The 7,500-nt window shown below is 47.5% G+C and overlaps 2 non-coding genes across 2 annotated transcripts; both read right to left on the bottom strand.

Moving 5' to 3' along the window:
* Positions 1-571: 571 nt before the first annotated feature.
* On the bottom strand, positions 572-643 carry trnG-GCC. The gene has a single exon. It is a non-coding gene; the product is annotated as a tRNA-Gly (tRNA).
* Positions 644-3,643: 3,000 nt separating this feature from the next.
* On the bottom strand, positions 3,644-3,716 carry trnM-CAU. The gene has a single exon. It is a non-coding gene; the product is annotated as a tRNA-Met (tRNA).
* Positions 3,717-7,500: the final 3,784 nt, after the last annotated feature.

Below are 7,500 nucleotides of genomic sequence, written 5' to 3'. Positions count from 1 at the left end.
GAATTCCATCTCTAGTTGGGGGTTTCGGTTCGAAGGTTATAAAACGTGGTGCGGGTTCATCTCTCTCGACCCGTTCCGGTTCAAGGGAAGGGTGATCGAGGGGACCGGACTTTAGATCTCTTTCTTCTCTATGGCGGGAGGTTTTTTTCGTATCAAGAGTGTGTTGGGGAGGCCGGGGAAGGCGGATTGGATCGAGAGGCGATGCCTATGCCTCTTCTTTATCGATAGGATTCCCATCATTTGCAGTCTCCGGCGAAGGAGACAAGAGCGAGGCACCGAACATGTTCTATCACCTTCGGTGTCTCCATCCGTCATTAGTAATCTCAATCCGCTTTTCCTATTCACTAGCACACTGCGCGCTACAACCTGCAGCCCCTTTACTAGTAAGGTAAAACGCTAGCGCGCAACGGCTGAAAAGCCAGCAACTTGTTAGGAGTAGGTTTTGGCTTGCCCCTTTCTTATTATTAGTAAGATAGGTTTGGAACCCTATACAAGGGGCTGCTTGCTGCTCGCCCCTATCTCTAAAGGGGCTTATGCACTCCACTCGTTACCACTAAATGACGAAGCCAGGAGCGGAAGGAGGGACTTGAACCCTCAACCTCAGCCTTGGCAAGGCTATGCTCTACCATTAAGCTATTTCCGCCAGCTACGGTAGTGGCGAAGCACTACTGAGCAATTCACGTATCACTTGATACGGACGACTTCTGTTTTTCCGCCGGCCACACTCTTGACTTCCGATCGAGCTACGAGCATGAGTAGGTAGGCGGCTAGGGGGGGGGGGGTTGGGCTGGGAAGGAAGGGCCCTCCCTTTTTTGCTTCGCGCCAGATGAGATGATGATTAGTGGGTCAGGTCCAGTGTGTGCTCTTGATCACAATAATAAAATGAAAGGGAAGGGGCTGGGCTGCCCTTTCAATCAATCTCCGGCCGCTCAGTGCTGCTTTTGGTGCGAGTTGTAAGGAGTCTTGGTCTCGAGCTGGGTGGGGCGTGATTTCATTCTCGTAACGGGAGTGAGTGCACCGCAAGACCAGACAAGCGACTCCCTCGCCTCGCAGCGGCGGCGTCTGTCTTTTAAGTTAAGTCATTTCCTAAGACGGCTCCTCTTATTCTACGATAATCCAAGCAGCAGCTCCGCGAGTCCGCTCGGAACCAGTCGATTCCTGAGCCATTCGTTCTCCCCTCTCGGTTGGCGTTTGCCAGCCACTAGAGCAAGTAAGAGAACCTGCAGTGAATGCACTTAAAGGACCACAGATTTTGACCGGATTGTACACCTTTGTGTCTGGCTATGTATATGAATGTGCATAAAGAAGGGACGGGGCATCTTATTCCCCCCCCCCTTTTTTTTTTGGGGGGGGGGAATAAGATGCAGCGGCACCTCACGAACTTCTTACTGGGGCAGCACCATCCTATAGGCGCGAGTGTTTGGATGCACGTGTTTTGCCTGCGCAGTTAAGAGAAAAATTGTCCCCAAGGTAGTTTACTTGCTTACTTGTTAGAGTAAGTCAACCCCTTGTGTCTTTCTTGGATATGCTCAGTCCAGGTATAGATGCTATGCCGTGAAATCCAAGAGACTCGATGTATCCTTAGCGCTTCACACTAAGCAAGTAAACTACCTTCAAGAATATTGAGTCGAAGAATAAGTTTCTATTCAGCCTCCTCCAACTCCAGGCTTCTCTTCTCCTAGGCTTGGTATGGTATGCAAGCTCAAGAAAGCGATTTACGTTACGGCCCCCGACAAGCTAAAGCAGGCACCAAGAGCTAAGAAGGGGCCTGGTTTCATAAATTTAGCTCGTTTCTCACTGCTTCATTTTTTACCACTGTAGCCGTGCGGATTCTTCCATGTTTGTTCGCCGACGTCACGGTCGTTGCCTCATCCTTCTTTTATACACGTTGACGACAACATTCTCACCGGGAATGATTCTTCTCTTTTATTTGATTTCATCAAGGTAGCTTGGCAACCAATTTGTCTCTTTCATCCGCCGCATTACTTTCTCGGCATGGAGGTATCTCGCTCCACCTCTGGACTCCCCCTAACCCAAACAAGGTATACTTTTTAATTCTTATCTCGTCCATCCTGCCCTGCGCTACGCCTATATCTCCAGGTGCCGCGTTATCCGAAAAAATAAATAAATAAAGGCAGGCTGCCCTGACGACCGACGCTCTACCTCGGGCTTTTGTTCTTGGTCGGAATCTAATTTCCTGGAGCGCTAAGAAGCAGCCCCTTACTCTAACAAGTAAGCAAGTAAACTACCTTTCGGAAGAAAATATGATGTGAGGACCCGATCCACCAACTATCTGAAATGTTGGCAAACAGGGCCATAGTAGTGACCAACACTACCTTTTCCTGATCATCATGGCTTTTTCCCTTTGCCCTTCTTTTATGGGAACTCAAAACTCAAGTGACCTTTCTTCTTGCAGGACCACTCTATGTTTTTCAGGTCCTTCCGCGCTCACTTTGTGCTTTTTCTTCTTTTGAAACATATTCTTTTGCGCAGCATTAGTCTTTTCAGACTGCTGTTCAAATTTCTTTTCAGCTTCTGCCTAAAGAAAATGGTCAGATCAATCATAGTTAAAGGAGGAGTTTCACGGGAGAGAGTGGTTGTCAAAGACTCAAACGACTTCAGCAGACTTCCCGGTCACTGATCACGATCAGTCATTTTTACTCTCACTGCTACAAATTCTTTTTTAATCTTCTCCATCTTGTCTAAGTGCTGAGACACGCTCGTCCCCTCTTGCATCTTGCTTGGAAAAAACCGTTGCCGAAGAAACTTCATGTTTACCATTGTCACTGACTCATACATTCTCTGTGGAGTCTCCCGGATTTCTCATGCAGACTCAATGTCTCCCACTGAAACTAGTACCTTATCCTTGACCACCATTAGCACAGCTTCGAAGAATAACTTTTTTTACTGTCTACAACTATGGATGCTGTTCATATGCTTTCTTTTGTTGTTTGGCTACAACAACATCAACTTGATTGAAGAAGCCATTAGCGCCAGATCTGCGGGCTTCTCTTTTCTCAAGAATGAAAAAAAAAGATCCTGTTCTTTGAGAAGCAACTGCATTCTCATCTTCCAAACATCTACGTTTAGAGGTTCCATTTTGCGATGCTTGACAATCGTATGCGTTAATGCAGTAATCATATCAGCAACTATAGATCCAGAAGATTGTATCGCTACCATATCCGCACAAGCTGGGCTCTCATACCAGATGATAACAATCTTTAACTGAAAGAAAGACAAAATTTCTAGGAATGTGTAGAGCTGAGACCTGCTGTTGTTGAGTGGCAGCAAATGAGAAAGACATATAGTTTGATTCGAAAAACTATTATATATAATATAAAATATAAATAAGTATAAGTAAAGTTTAAAATATGAAAATAGAAAACTCTTTGAGATCACTCCACTCTCTCTCTCGCGCCTTTCTTCAGCTTGTTCCTGTTCGTCTATTCGGGACGGGCAGGCAGCCCACATACATGAAGAGAAGAAGAGAGGGGGGGGTTACTTGCTTGGTGCTTGCGCTAAGCAAGGCGGTCGAAGAAGGCCACAAGTGGAAGCAACCGATGCTTTGGTCATTCAGTTGACTCCTTGCTGCCAGTCCGTGCTTGCTGTCATGCTGGCAAAAGCAGGGGGTTTCGGCCGGTTTTACCTACTATTGGATTTGAACCAATGACTCTCGCCGTATGAAAGCGATACTCTAACCGCTGAGTCAAGTAGGTCAAGCTGAGTCAAGTCAGAGAAAATAGACCCATATAAGAGAAAGCCGCGCAACCAGAGTTCCCCTTACTATACAAGGGGGGGGGGGGGCGGAGCGTTAAGAAAGAGAAAGCGTTATCACTATACGAAATGAAGCAGCGGCTAGCACGCTAAGATCAACCACTTGGAGAACGTGAAGCCTTTTTTCTCGGTCGTCTGTCTTAATATAAGTGGATTCCGATTCATGCGGTCGTTCTCTGCGGCATTGGTGTTTTCACTCCCCACTCTCCACCATAACAAAAAGTTTCCACTATATCTCAGGAGTAGTCAAAGGAAGTACGGCGGGTCCGAGTAGGAAAAAAGAAACTAATAAGAAGTAGGGCATACAACAATGGATCAATTCATTCAACAAGATCCGTTCGGATCGGACCAGGATGAATGGGATTGGTCTGACCCCTCGCTCAGATGTAAGACTCCCGCCGCCGACAGATGTCCCATGCCACGTTTCGTGAACAGCTATGCCCGAGAATTAATGAATTGTGATATAGCGCCGAATAAGCCACAGCTCTATTCCCGACTCTAAATCTATAAAGGACTTTAAGGGAGAGAAAAGAGGGGGCCCTTTACCATAATCCTGCTGCCTCGGGACGACTGCACGTTACATCATAGCAGCACGACCAAATGAAGGCGGAACCCCCTTGTATAGGTTGGGCGTTCCTGCGCACCGCAAGAAAAGGCCCCTTACTATAGAACAAAGCAAGGGATTGAGCTGCGCGAAAGCCATTGCGTGTTAGCGCATCCGTTTTCTTGCTCGTTAGCGCTTTCAATAAGGACGTTTAGGCTTTACTAATAGAATATATAGGGCTTTTCAGCTTACTCTGCTACAGCGGACCGTTAGCAGGGTGCCGCGGTTTGTGGGCTTGAAGGACTTTTAGCGCCGTGACAAGTGGTATCAGAGCCAAAGGTTAGGCCAAGCCATGGCTAGTGGGAAGAACCCGTAGGCTAGTGCCGTCGAAGAGGCTCGACGGGAGCGGACTCGTAATCGTGTGGACGCCTTGCTACACAACTGAAGGGACAGATTTCAAGCGAGCGGGTTGCTTCTCTGGAGAAAGATGGGCTGGTTAGGCGGACCATGATGGAAGGCCAAGGACGGGGGGTCGTGGAAGTGCTTCGAGCTTTACTAATAGATAGGGGTGGCAAGCTTTAGAGAGTAGGGGCGCGGTCCCTATACTACAGAAGGCCGTAAGCAGTGGCTCGACGGCGAATCAAGCGAAACCAAAGGCATTCGTTGGCACCCGGGATCGAAGACCTTTGGGATATGGAACAGCACTTTAAGGCTGTTCGTGCCCCTTTACCAAGTCACAATGGCAACAATGTATCTCTCCGGGGATGTGAAGCTGTGGTGGCGGACGCGATATGAGGACGTGCTGGAGTGGGGGGCCGTTGCGAGATCAACGCCTGGGGGAGGAACTAAATGGAGAGCTCAAGGAAGGGAGCAGTTCCTGCCTGGGAACGCAGCATGGCTCGCACGAGAGTCCCTAATGCGGACCGGCACTGTTCGAGAAAATCAAAGCAGACCGTGGGGGACTGACCCGAGCTATAGACAAAGAAGGACTTTGATAGATAGAATAAGGCACTCAGACATCAAAAAGAGGGCTACTTCACTATGAATGGTAACATATGAATTGAAACTAATGCGACGGGTGTCAATTACCAAAAACGACTCGACCACTAACTCAGTCCCGCGGGTAACACAAGGCCGAAGATGGATGCGAAGAATATTTGAAACCGCTCTCGAACCCGGATTCCGATCCAACTGCCCATGATATGGTAAGAACGAAATGGAAAGGCAAAAAAACGATTCTATGCGCAGACGTGAAAGCTCTATCGATAGAAGCATTCTAGCCTATTTTGATTTAGAGAGGAGCGATTCCCTCGTCTGAGAACCGCCATTCCCGCACTATTCCTCCCCACTAAAAAGATTGATAATCTCGATAACCAAAACAAAAATGCAGAAGTGAGCGTACCCCACTCCTCTCTCCCCCCTTTTTAGCCAACCCCATTTTTCACCTTTGAATTAGTCAAAGCCAAAAATCTGATAAATAGAAGGAAAGGAGATCGGAAAGATACGCGGACGACTTGACTATAGTATAGGTCGGATGTTTTCGTGAGCAGTAAGCAGCAGATCTCCCCTTATTTTTTTTTGGGAAAGCAGGTGGCCGCGTGTGAATTCTTTCAAGGCAAGGGGCGGCCTGATTCGACATTGTTGTTTACTCTGATCCGGTCGAGGTGGTTTTCGTTTACCAGCGCGTAGGTGGTCTAAGTTCCTATGACCGAGTCTTTCTGGCCCCTGTGAACATCTTTTATTAATGTATTAAAGAGGGCCTCTCTAACCGGTGAAAAGTGGTGGGTGTCCACTAACGGCCATTCCTGGCTCGGCTCCGATAACGCAATTCCGGGAGGAGTCGGTAGTTGGGCACTGGATCCCTTTGGACCTGGAGAACGTGTGACGCTGGGTCGGGGTTTGGTGAACCAACTGGTCGCTCCTCTAGTTGAAGTATCGGGCCCCTTTTTCGTTGCCTAGGTTACACCTTCGGAATACCCCAAAAGGGAATTTTGCTCTACTTCCCTCAATCTTCACTTTACGCCACGCCGACTCCCCTTTCGTCATAAGGCGTGGAATTAGACCAAGGGGAATCTCCATAGGAACTAGTCCCTCAGATTTCGCACGTAGGAGATCGAAACACAGCCCCGGGGCTATGGGGAAAGATGTAGATCGATCGCCCTAGATAGACAACTACATAGAGGGTCTCTACGAGTCTATATATTCTTTGATTTCGTTCCCCCCGTAAGATCAATATCACAACCAATGAGGTCTGCAAGTTTCACATCTAAGTAATACCCGATCCGATAGTTTACGATATAGATAGATATATATTTAACAACAACATTCTAAGAAAGGATATTTTTAGATATCGGTAGTTGTCCGGTCGTACCCAAACAGTAATATTCCAGAGGGAAATGCACCTAAGATCAAATATTTCGAGCCGGCTTCCGTGGAAAATTCAGACTTTCTTTTTGATGCTGCGATCACATAAAAACATAAACTTTGAGGTTCAATAGCTAAATACATGGCAATTGAATCATGAGCCGAGATCATAAAGAGCATACTGCGAGTAGGAAGTGGAATTAATACAATGAATTCAAAAGCATCAAACCTCTCTTGTTCGGAAGAATCGAAACACATCGAAATGGTACCAGCCGTACTTAATAATAGAAGGATTTGGCAGAAATATGTAAAATTGTCCCTCCTAAAAAGATTATTCCAGAATAAATGGGCAATAGTTAGGAGAGGTGCGCCAGCGGCGAGCAGAAGCAAGGTTATTAGATACCTCAGGAAAGCCCGGCCAGAACCACACGTGCAAGTTTCCCTGCATGTGGCTCGTCCGTGATAACTTCTTCGGATTTGCGTGAACTAGCGGACCGATTACTAAGTAGGGATGCTCCCTCCAGCATGAACGAACCTTTTCGAAACTGGTTAGGAATGGGCGCCACTATCCCAGCCCGGATCCAGCCAGGTTCTATTGATCATGTCCCCTTCCCAACAGTTGTACCTTGTTTTGGGGCATCTTTGGCTTTACGAGAGAAAGCCCGCCGGAGAAAAAAGTCTTTCTCTTCCCGTCTCGGATCATATTCCGGTGCGTCCACAGAAGAGGAAATCGCAATGCATCTTGCTCAGCAGGCGTAGCTTGGAGTGGGAGTGTAGCGTGGGTAAGGTAAGGAAGCCGCCAGAGAGGAAGCCAAACC

This window comes from Prunus mume, mitochondrion (assembly GCF_029339155.1).
Source record: "Prunus mume mitochondrion, complete genome".
Taxonomy (NCBI): domain Eukaryota; kingdom Viridiplantae; phylum Streptophyta; class Magnoliopsida; order Rosales; family Rosaceae; genus Prunus; species Prunus mume.
Note: the sequence above shows the minus strand (reverse complement) of the source record. Positions and strands in the feature narration are given on the sequence as shown.